Raw genomic sequence first — 21,129 nt, 5'->3', positions numbered from 1 at the left:
TATTATATCCTCCAGAGACATTATATCATATGTGTGATTGATATCAGCCGCTCCTCTTATATCACTCCAGTACTATTATATCCTCCAGAGACAGTACATCATATTTGACTGATATCAGCCGCTCCTCTTATATCACTCCAGTACTATTATATCCTCCAGAGACATTATATCATATGTGTGATTGATATCAGCCGCTCCTCTTATATCACTCCAGTACTATTATATCCTCCAGAGACATTACATCATATGTGTGACTGATATCAGCCGCTCCTCTTATATCACTCAGGCACTATTATATCCTCCAGAGACATTACATCATATGTGACTGATATCAGCCGCTCCTCTTATATCACTCCAGCACTATTATATCTTCCAGAGACATTACATCATATGTGTGACTGATATCAGCCGCTCCTCTTATAACACTCCAGTACTATTATATCCTCCAGAGACATTACATCATATATGTGACTGATATCAGCCGCTCCCCTTATAACGCTCCAGCACTATTATATCCTCCAGAGACATTACATCATATGTGTGACTGATATCAGCCGCTCCTCTTATAACGCTGCAGAACTATTATATCCTCCAGAGACATTACATCATATGTGACTGATATCAGCCGCTCCTCTTATAACATTCCAGCACTATTATATCCTCCAGAGACATTACATCATGTGACTGATATCAGCCGCTCCTCTTATATCACTCCAGTACTATTATATCCTCCAGAGACATTACATCATATGTGACTGATATCAGCCGCGCCTCTTATAACACTCCAGGACTATTATATCCTCCAGAGACATTACATCATATGTGACTGATATCAGCCGCTCCTCTTATAACACTCCAGCACTATTATATCCTCCACAGACATTACATCATATATGTGACTGATATCAGCCGCTTCTCTTATATCACTCCAGTACTATTATATCCTCCAGAGACATTACATCATATGTGTGACTGATATCAGCCGCTCCTCTTATATCACTCCAGCACTATTATAACCTCCAGAGACATTACATCATATGTGACTGATATCAGCCGCTCCTCTTATATCACTCCAGTACTATTATATCCTCCAGAGACATTACATCATATGTGTGACTGATATCAGCCGCTCCTCTTATAACGCTGCTGCGCTATTATAAGAGTTAGGTTAAGTGGTCCTTTAAAAGAAGATCTGTCGTGTCTAGGAACATCTCTCGCTCCGCGGCTGATCCTTCTGCACACACTGACCTGATAGTCGGGGGCGCCGGCTTCTTCCCAGGTTTCGGACTCCTCTGGATCATGTATCTAACACACCAATAAGCAGAAGCTTAATGAGTTTTCTGCATGGCGTCCGCCTTTGTCTACCATTTAATTAGGATGGGTCTTGATAGAGCGTGTCTTCCTGGGAAAGGGGAGATGGAGCAACATGTTCAGCATGGAAAACTATCGTCCAGCGGGGACGAGCGCAGAGGCAGCGGAGGGAATACCCCGACTCGCTGACTGACGGGCTGCTGAACACTTACAAGGTTACACAGTAACATAGTAGGTCCAGTGGAAAGATGGCTCTAATTTCAGCCTCACAAGACGAGAAAACACATAAACCGCTCCGTACAATGAGACCGGCGAGAATTCACCTGCTGCACGACTGCTGAGAAGCCCCCGGAAAAACGTGGGGAGATGGAGATATAAACATTACACAGCAGCGGGAATATCCCAATGACTTGTCTGTAAATAATATTGGTATAAACATCTTAATCTGATGTCAGAACCTGGTGATGTAATGAGATGAGCAGCGTCATATAGACATGGATCACTTTTGCCGAAAGTTTTTTCTCCTGTTGACTGGTATGTAGTTCCAGCTTCAGCAGAACATCATTATATAAATCTCAGCTGCTGCAGAACATCATCTTATACACTTTAGATGCAGCAAAACCTCATAATGCAAATTACAGCTGCTGCAGAACATCATAATACAAACCTCAGCTGCTGTAGAACATCATAATACACAACTCAGACGCAGCAAAACCTCACAATACACACCACAGCTGCTGCAGAACATCATAATACATACCTCAGATGCTGCAGAACATCAGGATACATCTCAGATGCTGCAGAGCATCATAATACATACCTCAGATGCTGCAGAACATCAGGATACACACCTCAGCTGCTGCAGAACATAACACTCACCTCAGCTGCTGCAGAACATAATACTCACCTCAGCTGCTGCAGGACATAACACTCACCTCAGCTGCTGCAGGACATAATACACACCTCAGCTGCTGCAGAACATAATACACACCTCAGCTGCTGCAGGACATAATACACACCTCAGCTGCTGCAGGACATAATACACACCTCAGCTGCTGCAGAACATAATACACACCTCAGCTGCTGCAGAACATAATACACACCTCAGCTGCTGCAGAACCTCATAATACACACCTCAGCTGCTGCAGGACATAATACACACCTCAGCTGCTGCAGAACATAATACACACCTCAGCTGCTGCAGGACATAACACTCACCTCAGCTGCTGCAGGACATAATACACACCTCAGCTGCTGCAGAACATAATACACACCTCAGCTGCTGCAGAACATAATACACACCTCAGCTGCTGCAGAACATAATACACACCTCAGCTGCTGCAGAACATAATACACACCTCAGCTGCTGCAGAACCTCATAATACACACCTCAGCTGCTGCAGGACATAATACACACCTCAGCTGCTGCAGAACATAATACACACCTCAGCTGCTGCAGAACCTCATAATACACACCTCAGCTGCTGCAGAACATAATACACACCTCAGCTGCTGCAGAACATCATAATACACACCTCAGCTGCTGCAGAACCTCATAATACACACCTCAGCTGCTGCAGGACATAATACACACCTCAGCTGCTGCAGAACATAATACACACCTCAGCTGCTGCAGAACCTCATAATACACACCTCAGCTGCTGCAGAACATAATACACACCTCAGCTGCTGCAGAACATCATAAAACACACCTCAGTTGCTGTGGTATCTCATAATACACACCTCAGCTGCTGCAGAACATAATACACACCTCAGCTGCTGCAGAACATAATACACACCTCAGCTGCTGCAGAACATAACACTCACCTCAGCTGCTGCAGGACATAATACAAACCTCAACTGCTGCAGAACATAATACACACCTCAGCTGCTGCAGAACCTCATAATACACACCTCAGCTGCTGCAGAACATAATACACACCTCAACTGCTGCAGAACATAATACACACCTCAGCTGCTGCAGAACCTCATAATACACACCTCAGCTGCTGCAGGACATAATACACACCTCAGCTGCTGCAGAACCTCATAATACACCTCAGCTGCTGCAGAAGATAATACACACCTCAACTGCTGCAGAACATAATACACACCTCAGCATCTGCAGGACATAATACACACCTCAGCTGCTGCAGGACATAATACACACCTCAGCTGCTGCAGGACATAATAAACACCTCAGCTGCTGCAGGACATAATAAACACCTCAGCTGCTGCAGGACATAATACAAACCTCAACTGCTGCAGAACATAATACACACCTCAGCTGCTGCAGAACCTCATAATACACACCTCAGCTGCTGCAGGACATAATACACACCTCAGCTGCTGCAGGACATAATACACACCTCAGCTGCTGCAGGACATAATACACACCTCAGCTGCTGCAGGACATAATAAACACCTCAGCTGCTGCAGGACATAATACACACCTCAGCTGCTGCAGAACATAATACACACCTCAGCTGCTGCAGAACATAATACACACCTCAGCTGCTGCAGAACATAATACACACCTCAGCTGCTGCAGGACATAATACACACCTCAGCTGCTGCAGGACATAATACACACCTCAGCTGCTGCAGAACATAATAAACACCTCAGCTGCTGCAGGACATAATACACACCTCAGCTGCTGCAGAACATAATACACACCTCAGCTGCTGCAGGACATAATACACACCTCAGCTGCTGCAGGACATAATACACACCTCAGCTGCTGCAGGACATAATACACACCTCAGCTGCTGCAGGACATAATACACACCTCAGCTGCTGCAGAACATAATAAACACCTCAGCTGCTGCAGGACATAATACACACCTCAGCTGCTGCAGGACATAATACACACCTCAGCTGCTGCAGGACATAATACACACCTCAGCTGCTGCAGAACATAATAAACACCTCAGCTGCTGCAGGACATAATACACACCTCAGCTGCTGCAGGACATAATACACACCTCAGCTGCTGCAGAACCTCATAATACACACCTCAGCTGCTGCAGAACATAATACACACCTCAACTGCTGCAGAACATAATACACACCTCAGCTGCTGCAGAACCTCATAATACACACCTCAGCTGCTGCAGGACATAATACACACCTCAGCTGCTGCAGAACCTCATAATACACACCTCAGCTGCTGCAGGACATAATACACACCTCAGCTGCTGCAGGACATAATACACACCTCAGCTGCTGCAGGACATAATACACACCTCAGCTGCTGCAGGACATAATACACACCTCAGCTGCTGCAGAACATAATACACACCTCAGCTGCTGCAGGACATAATACACACCTCAGCTGCTGCAGAACATAATACACACCTCAGCTGCTGCAGGACATAATACACACCTCAGCTGCTGCAGAACATAATACACACCTCAGCTGCTGCAGGACATAATACACACCTCAGCTGCTGCAGGACATAATACACACCTCAGCTGCTGCAGGACATAATACACACCTCAGCTGCTGCAGAACATAATAAACACCTCAGCTGCTGCAGGACATAATACACACCTCAGCTGCTGCAGGACATAATACACACCTCAGCTGCTGCAGGACATAATACACACCTCAGCTGCTGCAGAACATAATAAACACCTCAGCTGCTGCAGGACATAATACACACCTCAGCTGCTGCAGGACATAATATACACCTCAGCTGCTGCAGGACATAATACACACCTCAGCTGCTGCAGGACATAATACACACCTCAGCTGCTGCAGGACATAATACACACCTCAGCTGCTGCAGAATATAATACACACCTCAGCATCTGCAGAACATAATACACACCTCAGCTGCTGCAGGACATAATACACACCTCAGCTGCTGCAGGACATAATACACACCTCAGCTGCTGCAGGACATAATACACACCTCAGCTGCTGCAGAACATAATACACACCTCAGCTGCTGCAGAACATAATACACACCTCAGCTGCTGCAGGACATAATACACACCTCAGCTGCTGCAGAACCTCATAATACACACCTCAGCTGCTGCAGAACATAATACACACCTCAGCTGCTGCAGAACATAATACACACCTCAGCTGCTGCAGAATATAATACACACCTCAGCTGCTGCAGAACATAATACACACCTCAGCTGCTGCAGAACCTCATAATACACACCTCAGCTGCTGCAGAATATAATACACACCTCAGCTGCTGCAGGACATAATACACACCTCAGCTGCTGCAGAACATAATACACACCTCAGCTGCTGCAGAACCTCATAATACACACCTCAGCTGCTGCAGAACATAATACACACCTCAGCTGCTGCAGAACCTCATAATACACACCTCAGCTGCTGCAGAACATAATACACACCTCAGCTGCTGCAGAACCTCATAATACACACCTCAGCTGCTGCAGAATATAATACACACCTCAGCAGCTGCAGGACATAATACACACCTCAGCTGCTGCAGGACATAATACACACCTCAGCTGCTGCAGAACATAATACACACCTCAGCTGCTGCAGAACATAATACACACCTCAGCTGCTGCAGGACATAATACACACCTCAGCTGCTGCAGAACCTCATAATACACACCTCAGCTGCTGCAGAACATAATACACACCTCAGCTGCTGCAGAACATAATACACACCTCAGCTGCTGCAGAATATAATACACACCTCAGCTGCTGCAGAACATAATACACACCTCAGCTGCTGCAGAACCTCATAATACACACCTCAGCTGCTGCAGAATATAATACACACCTCAGCTGCTGCAGGACATAATACACACCTCAGCTGCTGCAGAACATAATACACACCTCAGCTGCTGCAGAACATAATACACACCTCAGCTGCTGCAGAACATAATACACACCTCAGCTGCTGCAGAACATAATACACACCTCAGCTGCTGCAGAACATAATACACACCTCAGCTGCTGCAGGACATAATACACACCTCAGCTGCTGCAGAACATAATACACACCTCAGCTGCTGCAGAACATAATACACACCTCAGCTGCTGAAGAACTTTCCTTTTGAAAAGGATTTTGGTGTTACATGTCTATTAATTAATAATAGGTGGACAGAAATGTCCCCCTTTTCTTTTCTGCAGCAGCTGAGGTGTGTATTATGATGTTCTGCAGCAGTTGAGGTGAGTATTAGGATGTTCTGCAGCAGCTGAGGTGTGTATTATGATGTTCTGCAGCAGCTGAGGTGTGTATTATGATGTTCTGCAGCAGCTGAGGTGTGTATTATGATGTTCTGCAGCAGCTGAGGTGTGTATTATGATGTTCTGCAGCAGCTGAGGTGTGTATTATGATGTTCTGCAGCAGCTGAGGTGTGTATTATGTTCTGCAGCAGCTGAGGTGTGTATTATGATGTTCTGCAGCAGCTGAGGTGTGTATTATGAGGTTCTGCAGCAGCTGAGGTGTGTATTATGATGTTCTGCAGCAGCTGAGGTATTATAAGGACTAACGACCATTAACTATAAATGATAAGCATATTATGTGACCTCAGATCTGCGACCTTGCGCTTTTATACGGTCATGAAACTCGGCGGCTTCTTGCACATGACCAAGTGCCACTTGGGCTGTTTTTCACATCATCCGATTGGCACCCGATAGTTTTCACGGACCCATTCACTTCAGTGGGTGAAAACAGACCCGACTCCCTGATCCGGGGAAAGATTGAACATGTCGTATCTCTCCCCGGATCACGGACGGGACTAGTAGTCTTGTAATCTACAAGCTGAGGGATATTCCATATATGACAGATTTCGGCTTCGGACTCTCTTGCGTTTAGCTGATATTTCCACTTTCAGGTTCTGATACAGGTGATCAGTATTCGGGACACTATAAGGGATAATTCACACGATCAGGTTTGGTCTGTGATATACGGAACGTACAGTATGTCGGCAGTATTTCCCGGACTGAACACACTGCAGGGAGCCGGCTCCGAGCGTCATAGTTATCTATCTGTAATCACGTTTTCAGTACGGGACAGTTGTCCCGCAGCGAGGCAGGGACACCCAGTGTCATAGATAACTATGATGTTAGGAGCCGGCTCCCTGCAGTGTGTTCGGTCCGTGAAATACTGCCGAAATACGGTCCGTATATATCACAGACCAAACCTGCTCGTGTGAATTAGCCCTAACCCCCCACCAGTACAGTTGTCATTGTCCAGGGTCCTGATTCTGATGCACTGAAATCCCACATCTCCGGGACCGAATTCTTACTTCTAGTTTATGGGAAATGTTGTCAGGGAGAAAAATTCTGTACATCTGTAATGTCCTGAGTATTCTGCCCGTAATAACCCCCATCATTGTCACAGCGCTGGAAGGAGACCCCAGTATTATAAACGGCACATGTTAGATGGGGGCCTGTTACAGATTTTGCATTGGTGCCCCAGGAGCTTCAAGTAATGCTTGTGGGTCCCGATTAGTATACTGCTGAGTCACTGTATCTAAGCCTATCATGTGGGATACTCTCTTCTGAGCTAGTGTATCTAAGCATATCATATGCATTACCGTCTGCTGAGCTGTGTATCTAATCCTATCATGTTTGATACTTTCTGCTGAGCTATGTATCTAATCCTATCATGTGTGATACTGTCTGCTGAGCTGTGTATCTAATTCTATCATGTGTGATACTGTCTGCTGAGCTGTGTATCTAATACTATCATGTGTGATACTGTCTGCTGAGCTGGTGTATCTAATCCTATCATGTGTGATACAGTCTGTTGAGCTGTTGTATCTAATCCTATCATGTGTGATACTGTCTGCTGAGATGCTGTATCTAATCCTATCATGTGTGATACGTCTGCTGTGCTGTTGTATCTAATCCTATCATGTGGGATACTGTCTGCTGAGCTATGTATCTAATCTTATCATGTGTGGTACTGCCTGCTGAGCTGTGTATCTAATCCTATCATGTGTGATACTGTCTGCTGAGCTATGTATCTAATCCTATCATGTGTGATACTGTCTGCTGAGCTATGTATCTAATCCTATCATGTGTGATACTGTCTGCTGAGCTATGTATCTAATCCTATCATGTGTGATACTGCCTGCTGAGCCACTGTATCTAATCCTATCATGTGTGATACTGTCTGCTGAGCTGTGTATCTAATCCTATCATGTGTGATACTGTCTGCTGAGCTGTGTATCTAATCCTATCATGTGTGATACTGTCTGCTGAGCTGTGTATCTAATCCTATCATGTGTGATACTGTCTGCTGAGCTATGTATCTAATCCTATCATGTGTGATACTGTCTGCTGAGCTATGTATCTAATCCTATCATGTGTGATACTGTCTGCTGAGCTGTGTATCTAATCCTATCATGTGTGATACTGCCTGCTGAGCCACTGTATCTAATCCTATCATGTGTGATACTGTCTGCTGAGCTGTGTATCTAATCCTATCATGTGTAATACTGTCTGCTGAGCTGTGTATCTAATCCTATCATGTGTGATACTGTCTGCTGAGCTGTGTATCTAATCCTATCATGTGTGATACTGTCTGCTGAGCCACTGTATCTAATCCTATCATGTGTGATACTGTCTGCTGAGCCAATCCTATCATGTGTGATACTGTCTGATGAGCTGTGTATCTAATCCTATCATGTGTGATACTTTCTGCTGAGCCGCAGTATCTAATCCTATCATGTGTGATACGTCTGCTGAGCTGGAGTATTTTCATGTCTCATACAATCAGACGACGCTGCATGTAGATATATTTTGGTGGCTCTTGCACATTATACGGCAGCCGGTGGTGGAGTGATATAATATTATTGGCCTCCTCTGACCTGTCCGCTGGATGAGGGGATGTAGTGCAGCAGATGTGAACGTCTCGGCACTTCCAGGAGATGACCTGAGTGCTATCGACCATCACAGGAGATCAATGCATGGGATTCAGGGAACACTTGCATAATGTAAGATGTAGGTTATATTTGTAATTGGAGATAGAAATAAATAGATTGTAGCCGCTCGGGTAGAAGGGAAGGAACAGACTGTTCTATGGGAAAGATAACGAGACGTCACCCAACACCAAAAATATCTGCAGCCTCATAGAGTCCTGGCAGAGGGTCAGTGCTGGCGGCTGCGGCTCTATACTGCACATCACTCAATGTGAGGAGCCAATGACTGCTCTGAATTCCTGTAGTTTAGGTGAGGGTCCCTCGGGGGCAGCTATAGGGGGTGCAATCACACCCAGTGAGGTAACAGTCACACCAGTATTATATAGGGCACATGGTAGGTAGGGGCCCTGGTATGAGCTACAAGACTGAGACTCCACCCAAACACCAAAGGAAATCAGGACTGCGTTATAGAAGAGGAGCAAAAGGGGCAAATGTCATCTAGGGCCCCCCTGATGTGGCAGGGGCTACATACAAATCCCTGCAGTATCAGCATCAACAAATTTAGGAACCTAATTATTTTAGACATTATATATGCACTGGATGACACTACCATTTGGGAACTGTATAGTGTTTTTTCGGGCACTTTATTGTGGTATTATTTGGGCACTCTATGGTGGTATTATTTGTGCATTATATGGTGGTATTATTTGTGCATTATATGGTGGTATTATTTGTGCATTATATGGTGGTATTATTTGTGCATTATATGGTGGTATTATATGGACATTATATGGTGGTATTATATGGTGGTATTATATGGGCATTATATGGTGGTATTATATGGTGGTATTATATGGTGGTATTATTTGTGCATTATATGGTGGTATTATTTGTGCATTATATGGTGGTATTATTTGTGCATTATATGGTGGTATTATTTGGGCATTATATGGTGGTATTATATGGACATTATATGGTGGTATTATTTGGGCATTGTATGTTTTAGTGGAGTTATTTGCATAGCACAGTTATTTTTGTAGTCTATGGTGGTATTATTTGTGCATTTTATGGTGGTATTATTTGGCCATTATATGGTGGTATTATATGGGCATTATATGGTGGTATTATTTGGGCATTATATGGTGGTATTATATGGGCATTATATGGTGGTATTATATGGTGGCATTATTTGGGTATTATATGGTGGTATTATATGGGCATTATATGGTGGTATTATTTGTGCATTATATGGTGGTATTATATGGGCATTATATGGTGGTATTATATTAGCATTATATGGTGGTATTATATTAGCATTATATGGTGGTATTATTTGTGCATTATATGGTGGTATTATATGGGCATTATATGGTGGTATTATTTGGGCATTATATGGTGATATTATATGGGCATTATATGGTGGTATTATATGGGCATTATATGGTGGTATTATTTGGGCATTATATGGTGGTATTATTTGTGCATTATATGGTGGTATTATTTGTGCATTATATGGTGGTATTATATGGGCATTATATGGTGGTATTATTTGTGCATTATATGGTGGTATTATTTGTGCATTATATGGTGGTATTATTTGTGCATTATATGGTGGTATTATATGGGCATTATATGGTGGTATTATTTGTGCATTATATGGTGGTATTATTTGTGCATTATATGGTGGTATTATTTGTGCATTATATGGTGGTATTATATGGGCATTATATGGTGGTATTATTTGTGCATTATATTGTGGTATTATTTGGGCATTATATGATGGTATTATTTGTGCATTATATGGTGGTATTATTTGGGCATTATATGGTGGTATTATTTGTGCATTATATTGTGGTATTATTTGTGCATTATATGGTGGTATTATTTGTGCATTATATGGTGGTATTATTTGTGCATTATATTGTGGTATTATTTGGGCATTATATGGTGGTATTATATGGGCATTATATGGTGGTATTATTTGTGCATTATATGGTGGTATTATATGTGCATTATATGGTGGTATTATTTGTGCATTATATGGGCATTATATGGTGGTATTATTTGTGCATTATATGGTGGTATTATTTGTGCATTATATGGTGGTATTATTTGGGCATTATATGGTGGTATTATATGGGCATTATATGATGGTATTATTTGGGCATTGTATGTTTTAGTGGAGTTATTTGCATAGCACAGTTATTTTTGTACTCTATGGTGGTATTATTTCTATATTATTTGGACTCTGACTAGTTCTACTACTTATGGATTCTATGGCCATATTCACATTTTGTGTGTAATTTTTAAATTTTTTATTTTTTTTTGTCATATCCAGGAGTGGATTCATAAGAGAGGAAAAGTGTAAAGAAAAGCTCGTTATACAGAAAAGCAAGTTCTGCATGTCTGTCTGTCAGATGCATTGGGCGAGATTTATCACTGCGGATACGGCAGATTTTTAGCATAATTGCATTGGAAAAAAAATGTTGGCTCAGAAAAAGGGAGAGCGACCTTCCAGTCATACAGAACGTGACTGATTTACTAAGTGATGGGGGATACAGAGGCAGCGCACACAACACTGGCTAATTAATAAAAATAATATATATGCATAAAAATGTATAAGAATAATTCTTGACAATCTTTAAATAGGTTAAAGGGGTTGCCCCATTCATCATAGAGGGGAGTCCCCCGCTCTAATACCCGGAGCGGAGAGATGCTGCAAAGCTCCCCCTCTGGAGGACTCAGCGTGAACACTTAATAAATGGTTGCGCATTCTTTTGAATGTGACACATTGTAATACCACATTTCTCCTGTAGGACTGCTGCAGGGAAGATGCATGGCCTGCAGTGATGACAGCAACAAAAATGCACAGTGTGAACCCAGCCTAAGAAGTACTGTATATGAAGTCCTGCTTATGCAGCTGATATAGAAGAATTTCAGTAATTAGCTGATTAACTTGGCGGCAGCGGAAAATGGATTTTGCGGAGTATCACAACTTTCTTTTATTACATTTCCAATAATGCATTTTATTTCGGTGGAGGCTTGAGCCAGGAGAGCAGCCGCACTGCCAATAAAAGCCGTAGTCACTCCATAATTAATTACATTTACCTGAAATGATAAAGCCTGAAGATCCTGGGTGACAACTTCTAATGGCAGCCATTATTACAGTGCCCATAGGGGTTGTCACCCTGCTTTCCATAGTCCCTGAATGGCATATAAATCCTCATTATTGCCTGGGCCACACAGGTGAAAAACACACAACTATCACACAAAGGGAAAAAAATTGCTTTTTGGGGCAGTCGTGGGGGCATTATAAATTAAAGGTATTTGCTAACACAGTGACCCTTTTTAGATTGAAGTCAGCCTGGCAATCACTGATCACTGCAGGTCCAGGTTTAGAGACCCCAATCAGCTGTTATTACTGGGGGAAGCGGCAGATAATCATACATTTCCCCTACAGCGCCACTGCAGGGGAAATGTAGTATTACATAGCAGCCATTAAAATAAATAGCTGACCATGTAATACATGGGGGAGCCTGGTCTGCCAGAGCAAGCGTCTCTTAATTAGCACCCTTTTGCTTTGAGTAATGGAGGGGTTATGTGCGGCGGACCCCTTTCTATGTCATCCATATGCTCACACCTTTTTATGTTACAAATGTTCCCATTAATTTCACTGCGGCTGTTTTTCCCAGTGCAGTGTTAAATGTCAATCAGGGTCTGTGGAAAGCTGGGTGACAACCCAATTGGGCACCGTCATGACTGCCATTATATTTCAGGTCATTTATTTTTTTTTTATTATGGGGGAAGGGTGCTTTTTAACGCAACCTGTATAGCGATTTAGCAGCATCGGTGAATTTCCTGGACCCTGAATCACTTTAGATTACGTGTATCCAGTGCAGACGGCAGCGCAATGTACGGACCGCGCCTTGCTTCAAATAAGGGAATCTGATTAGTAACAATTACAGGAAACGCAGAGATATATGGGATCTGTCAGACGGCTCCGGCCCAGCAAGAAGCTGCATGGACAATAGCAATGATTTCTCCTCTGATTACTCATGAATCCATTATACGCCGCGACCCAGAGACCAGCACAAAATGTGCCGTATAAAACCCTCATCCCAACGATGAAAATGAATAGTGTGATCCCATACAGAACACAACATGCAGAAGTCCGGCCAGCATGGGGCACCGTGTGCTAAGGGCACAAACTTTGGCAAAGTGAACCGCGCCCCATTCAGCAGCAATGCACATATCTAGAAAAGAATACATTGTATCCTCTCTGATTTAATGTAGCTAAAGTTTATTTATTGAATAATGATAAGTTCTGCAAGTTTCTAATAGACTTTGTGTTTCCATTACTTGCCATTTTCAAGATCTCTACTTGCTTTTAGTGAATGGGAATAGGCATGTTTACATCCAGAGGCTAGAAACTTGCCCCGATCACACGCTGCTTACATAGGTACATGGCTTGTTACAATGTGCCAGAGCTATCTTGTAACAAGCCGGGCAGCTGTGTGAGCAGGACTAGGCCAGGACAGGTTTTAAGTCTCTGGTGTAACAGGGAACCCCTCTTTTATATCTACAAATGCTCTAATGACTATCAAAAAATTCTACCCAAAGAAGGGATTTGTGTCTAGTGATGGGAATCTTTCAAGTGTAGAAACCAAATCTCCTAGAACTTCTCTGTCTGGAAACCATCAGCAAGCTGATGTTGACAGATCTGATATTCTTATTCTGTATCTCTATTCACTAATTTGAATATATATTGGTGTCCTGTTGTGAATGGGTAATGATAGTGATAGGATCATTAACCCTTTAATCCCGCCGGCAGCCATTGTTTACAATGGGCGTCCTCGCATGTGATCCCAGCTTTTATCCTGACCTCATCTCATATTTTTTTCTGTTTCTGGAAGCTGAAGATGAAGATGTAAGGAAGGAGGTTTGATAAAATTTCAAGCATCCATAATAATGAGAGGACAGAATTTCAATGACTTCAAGCAGGAATTTGGCGACAAACTCATCTCATCTGGGGAGGGGGGATGGGTAGATTACTTTTGGGGGATGCACCATTATGACTATTTTTGGGGTCCTTTCCCACCCCAATAGGGCAAAAACACCACAAAAATTATACATGCCCTAAAAAGGTTCCTAAAATGTGAATGGGATTTGCATAGGGCCATGTGCAGATCCTACTGCAGTATAAATAGGATTTGGGTTTATATTGGGGTGCGGGAGATGGATGTACAAACATAAAATGCAACTCAACACCAGAAAACTTAGGGGTGACTGCAGTTCACCCCAATATCCCTCTTCCACCCATGTCACATTCACTGGGTCCAGGAAGCTGAGATATAAGGAGCTGTTTGGTGGGGTCCTCACACTTTGGATGTCTCTGCACTACCTGGAGCTCCTCATATCTCAGCTTCCTGGACCCCTGTGAGAGTGATATGGGCGGAAGAAGAATATTGGGGAGAACTGCAGTCACACCTGGTTTGGAGTAGAATTAGGCAGCTAAGCCGGGGACCCATGGAAAGGTGGGCTTCAGGTCAGGTTGACCCTGTATATGAATCAGGACTCCCCCTCTCTAAAAGCATCGGAAAAACACGGCGGAGGGGCAACTGGCAGGTGGATGGTGCTTATTTATCCTACGAGGAATCAACCGCTCCATGTCTTAAAGTGACATTTCACATATCCAGCACCATCCTATCTGTGCACGAGGCGGAAATATCTCAGATCTGCCCTGAGTGGGCATAAGGTGCAGTAAGAAGCAGTGTTATTATAGTGGAAGCCTCTGCTCTGCTACAGGGAAGAGGCGCTGCAGCGACGGACGATACATGAAACATCTTATAATAGCACAAGAAACAAACTGGAGAGAACTACAATATCCAGCATAACCCTGACCATCAAGAACTCCATGCTTTATATATTCCAGCTGATTGTATCTAAGCCTTTCATGTGTGATACTGTCTGAAGAACCAATGTATCTAAGCCTATCATGTGTGATACTCTCTGCTGAGCTGGTGTATCTAGTCCTATCATGTGTGATACTCTGCTGAGCTGCTGTATCTAATCCTATCATGTGTGATACTGTCTGCTGAGCTGGTGTTTCTAAGCCTATCATGTGTGATACTCTGCTGAGCTGCTGTATCTAATCCTATCATGTGTGATACTGTCTGCTGAGCTGGTGTTTCTAAGCCTATCATGTGTGATACTGTCTGCTGAGCTGGTGTATCTAAGCCTATCATGTGTGATACTCTGCTGAGCTAGTGTATCTAAGCCCATCATGTGTGATACTCTCTGCTGAGGCGCTGTATCTACGGCTATCATGTGTACCATACACACAGGTATAAAGACAGGGCACATTTCCGTGTAGATTAGGGGCACTTGGCATCTGTCGTCTCTATTCCCGGACAGTTTTAGAGGTGGATAAACTTCTTATCTTCCCGTAACCCAGATACCAGCTGGCGCTGCCAGGAGACCTTTAATAATCCTGAATAATCCTTAAAATTTAATTAATCCTTAATCATTTTTGAATAGAGAATTCGGCTCCTGAAACTCCAAACCTGGGCACAAATCGCTGACCCTGAGCAGAAGATGGTGATATAAAAACTAAACCAGTAAAGCACAGCACCAAGTAGATCACTGGAAGCAGCGGCTCACATTAGTTCTAGATGTTGGGGGTCTTTACTTTGCACAGAGCAGCAGAATATGTATAGTAAAGGAGTGAGCCAGTAATATGGGCTATGCCCGGGTACCATACCTGTGCCAGGCACATGTCTCCCCTCAGTGCGGCATCCAGGGTGAGCGAGATCCTTCCCTGCAGCCTCCGCTCAGTCTCCTGTGCAGTGTGAGTGGAAGTGAAGGACACAACATATTATTAGCAGCCCTGCCCATTCCTTCTGCGCTCCCCATCCATTCTTAAAGAGGCACTCTCAAGTGTCAGCAGCTTCTGCCCGGTCATATTCCTTCCCTCCTGGTCACACAGGATAAGACGCTGGATAAGTGGAGCAGGCGAATAATAATAATCATCACAGTAATAGTCATAATAAAATAACAATAATAATAATAATACAATAACGATAAAATAATATTAATAATAATAATGATGATAATAATAATAAAAAAAGTAATGATAATAATAATTAATCATCATCATAAAAAAATCAATTAAAGAGCATTTTTTACCTCCTAAAAAAAACCAAAAAACAGTCAAGGTATTTCCTCACTTAAAAAAATTAATGATATCTGTTGCTGGGAAAGATGGATGGCTACCAATAAGGCTTGCAAGAGGCATTCTCACCCAGCTTTCCCAGGCTCCTGAATGACACATCTGGCCAGTTTTGCAGTGATTCCTTCCTCTATCCCATATTGAAGGGCACATGTAGAATAAACAGCAGAATGGAAGAGGATTCTAGGATTTACACGTCTGCAGAAAAACTAATATAGGTGATTTTTTTTCTGTGGTTTGCCCAAGTTTAGCAACTGTTTTTTTAAAGAAGAAGTTCTAGACAATGTAACTATAACTGCTTTGATAGGAAACTGCAGTTTTGGGTTTTACACTGTCACCCAGCTTTCTACTGACCCTGAATAGCACATAAAGCATGACCTTATTAAGGGTTATTCCCATCACAGAAAGTGATGACATATCACTAGAATCTAGAACTCCCCCTCCCACCCCGATTCTGAGAACAGCACAGTTCAAATGAATAGGGTTATGCTACAGTTCACTGTACTGATTCTAAGTTACAGACCATAATATACTCCAGAGCTGCACTCACTATTCTGCTGGTGGAGTCACGGTGTACATACATTACATTACTTATCCTGTACTGATCCTGAGTTACATCCTGTATTATACTCCAGAGCTGCACTCACTATTCTGCTGGTGGAGTCATTGTGTACATACATTACATTACTTCTCCTGTACTGATCCTGAGTTACATCCTGTATTATACTCCAGAGCTGCACTCACTATTCTGCTGGTGGAGTCACTGTGTACATACATTACATTACTCATCCTTTACTGATCCTGAGTTACATCCTGTATTATACTCCAGAGCTGCACTCACTATTCTGCTGGTGGAGTCATTGTGTACATACATTACATTAGTTATCCTGTACTGATCCTGAGTTATATCCTGTATTATACTCCAGAGCTGCACTCACTATTCTGCTGGTGGAGTCACTATGTATATACATTACATTACTTATCCTGTACTGATCCTGAATTACAGCCTGTATTATACTCCAGAGCTGCACTCACTATTCTGCTGGTGGAGTCACTGTGTACATACATTACTTATCCTGTACTGATCCTGAGTTACATCATGTATTATACTCCAGAGCTGCACTCACTATTCTGCTGGTGGAGTCACTGTGTACATACATTACTTATCCTGTACTGATCCTGAGTTACATCATGTATTCTACTCCAGAGCTGCACTCACTATTCTGCTGGTGGAGTCACTGTGTACATACATTACTTATCCTGTACTGATCCTGAGTTACATCATGTATTATACTCCAGAGCTGCACTCACTATTCAGCTGGTGGAGTCACTGTGCACATACATTACATTACTTATCCTGTACTGATCCTGAGTTACATCCTGTATTATACTCCAGAGCTGCACTCACTATTCTACTGGTGGAGTCACTGTATACATACATTACATTACTTATCCTGTACTGATCCTGAGTTACATCCTGTATTATACTCCAGAGCTGCACTCACTATTCTGCAATAATTATTGAATTAAATAATTAAAAATAAAAGATGTAACTAAGGTATGTATGTACACAGTGACTCCACCAGCAGAATAACGGCCAATTACACAGGCCAATGGTCAGGCAAACGAGCATTCATATGAACGCTCATTGATCGGCTGATCTGCTCTTTGATGCAGAATTAAAACTCATCACGGTCGACAGTACATCCGCCTGTGTAGTCCGGGAGATTCGCTGCTGGCACGATGAAAATCTATGGGGTCATAAGCGCTCGTCCCTATACATAAGCAATCATTGCTCCGCTGTCTCGTTGATCGGCTCTCATTTATTACACGGCCCATGTCGGACCCTCAGTCAGCAGGGGGTTCTCTGGGGGTTGGTGGCTTCCTTATTGAAGTTTAGGTCCTAGGATTTATGCTAGGTATTAATCCATTTAAACTTGGGACCACTCCATGTAATCTAGATTTTGCAATATCTCAAAAAAGTCTGGAGAAGGAGTTATCTCCTAGTACCCTGAAGTTTTAGATATCAGCTCCGAAGACTATTTGATCATAAATTAGCAGACCATCTCTGGATTATGAGGTTCATTAAAAGGTAACTAAACTTTAAAAAAAACTTCTGACATGCCAGAAGTTTTGATCGGTGGGGGTCTGAGCACTGAAACCCCCACCGATTGCTAAAACGAAATGGCAGAAGCCCTCGGGTGAGCACGGAGCTGCTTTGTTTCTGATAGTCTTTCCTTAGAAAGTCGAGCACTTGGTCTACGGCCCATATACTTTCCATTGAGCCCGTCAGCCAATCAGAGACTAAATAGCTCAGCGCTCTCCCGAGTGCTTCCGCCACTACGTTTTAGCGATCGGTGGGGGTCTCAGTGCTCGGACCCCCGCCGATTAAAACTTCTGATGTTACTACTATCACATGTCAGAAGGTTTTTGAAAGTTTAGTCCCCTTTTAAAGATTTTTTTTTATTTTTTTTAAAGCAGATCTACAAGGTCCCTAGGATCTCCAAAGTTCCAACTTGGGACTTAAATTTAGTCTTGACAGCCCTCACTAGACCCCCATTTGAGCCCTTAAAAGTTTATTTCCATAAGAGCTTCGTCTATTCAGACAATTTTATTAGTGGCACTCACTTCAGCTACAAGTGTTAGGGTATGTTCACACGGCCCATTTTCAGACGTAATTCAGGCGTTTTACGCCTCGAATTACGCCTGAAAAACGGCTCCAATACATCTGCAAAAATCTGCCCGTTGCTTGCAATGGGTTTTACGATGTTCTGTTCAGACGAGGTGTCATTTTACGCGTCGCTGTCAAAAGACGGCGCATAAAATTACGCCCGCGGCAAAGAAGTGCATGTCACTTCTTGGGACGTTTTTGGAGCCGTTTTTCATGGACGCCATTGAAAAACAGCTCCAATTACGCCCGTAATGGACGCCGCGAAAAACGTGAGTGCTTGTAAAAACGTCTGAAATTCAGGAGCTGTTTTTGCCTCAAAACCGCTCCGTAATTTCAGACTTATTTTGCGTTTGCGTGTGAACATACCCTAAATTTCACCGTTCTCAAATTATTTTGCCTTCTTTCTGTAACAATCCCAAATCTCTTGGGCAGTTAGAATTTCTGTCTAGATGTTAGAATATGAAATAAAATTGTATCTACATCAGAAAGTCTATTTCCCTATTTCTACTTTTACCACACACTGCCGGTTGGATTTGGGATCTAACTCTGATCTCTCCTTTGGCAGGACGCTGCTCCCAGCGGTGGTCCCTCCCGGACTGGTTCTATTCTCTCATTGGTGAAGGGGAAAAATTCTAATTATTACTAAGCAGTAATTTGATTTTCCAGGACACAGGACAGCCCCGTTACATTCCCACTCTTCTCTTCCCCCGGGATATGGTTCTTTATTTTTCACAGGGTGTCCCAAAAAAAAACCCACCTTAATTTAAACTTAAGGACGCAGTCTCGGATTTAAAATATTGAATTTAATAAGTCTTCTACTATGAAACACACTGAACCAGAGAGGGGGGGGGGGGGAGGCTCCACCCTTTTAGCGGTCGTCGTAAGAGTTTTTACAGACCGCAAACACGGATCCATCGGTAGCCGTCCGCAATTGCAGCCCATAAACTTAGAGCGAGCCCGTGCTGCAATTGCAGACAGGAATAGGACATGGTCTATATTTTGCGGATCATTTCCACGGCACAGGCACATCCGTAAATATAAGGAAAAGGTGTCTGTGGCCAATAGAAATGAAGAGGTCTGCCACTTCATCCGTAATTACGGATGAAAACTACGGTTGTGTGCATGGCGCCTTATTCTGTAGGTTGAAGTCAAAGCTATACAGGACTGAGGAGTCCGGACATCAATCCACCTGAGGATTTGATGCGGATGTAGAAAATAACTTGAGTTTCCCCTGTAAGGGCTTATTCACAGCAGCGTGGGCAAACTCGGAAGTGAAAAATGAGCGTTTTTCACTTCCAAGTTGCACCCGTGCGGGAACCGTTCTCACAGATCCCTCATAGACTTGAGCGTACAGAAGGATCCGTGAAAACGGAAAAAAAAATAGGACGTGTTCTATTCTTCAACGGACCCTTCACACGGTGCGTTAAAACAACGGCTGTGTGGCTGGCCCCATTGAAACACATGCGTCCGTGTGAATACGCCCTAACTGACAGAACTGGGATGAAAGTCTGTATTGGCATCTCAAGGCGCCTCTACTTTATAATGATTTGATGGAGATTTACACATTTAATACATTCCTGTAACGAATGTGAGAACTTTATAGAAATGTATTTTCATATGAAACGGTGTTACTAAATAAAACAGGAAAAAGTTAGGGGGGGGTTTGAATACTTTTTAGATGCACTGCACGCCTACACCAAAATCGCTTGCATATTTAAAGGGCCAGTACACCTGAAATAAAGTGCAGATGTGCCTCTTTACATGTTGGTTGGAACAAAGGGGAATAGCATATGTACAGTAAAAGCCAAATATCCATCACTTCCTTTATAAGCAAGAGCGATCAGATAATATAGAAGGACAATTAACCCCCCCATGCCTGGAGCAAATCAGCAGCTGACCCTCCGTCAGGCTGAGAAAAGCATCTGCCACCATGCAAAAACATCAGGAAACTGGAGAGGTGAATAAATTAAATCTATACATTATTGGTAGCGACATGAGGAACCGGCGCCTGGATCCAAGACAAAAATGAAAAGGAAGAGCCGGCGG

General features: G+C 43.1%; 1 protein-coding gene across 1 annotated transcript in view; it reads right to left on the bottom strand.

The window, feature by feature from the left end:
• The window catches only part of PLCD4 (phospholipase C delta 4), a 62,999-nt gene extending 46,971 nt beyond the window's left edge, over positions 1 to 16,028 (bottom strand). The window contains exons 1-2 of the mRNA XM_075831066.1: positions 15,945 to 16,028; positions 1,249 to 1,402 (exon numbers count right to left, since the gene is read on the bottom strand). The gene's annotated coding sequence lies outside the window, so the exon portion shown is untranslated. The remainder of the gene's footprint in view (positions 1 to 1,248; positions 1,403 to 15,944) is intronic.
• Positions 16,029 to 21,129: the final 5,101 nt, after the last annotated feature.

Source organism: Rhinoderma darwinii, chromosome 6 (assembly GCF_050947455.1).
Source record: "Rhinoderma darwinii isolate aRhiDar2 chromosome 6, aRhiDar2.hap1, whole genome shotgun sequence".
NCBI lineage: Eukaryota > Metazoa > Chordata > Amphibia > Anura > Rhinodermatidae > Rhinoderma > Rhinoderma darwinii.
Note: the sequence above shows the minus strand (reverse complement) of the source record. Positions and strands in the feature narration are given on the sequence as shown.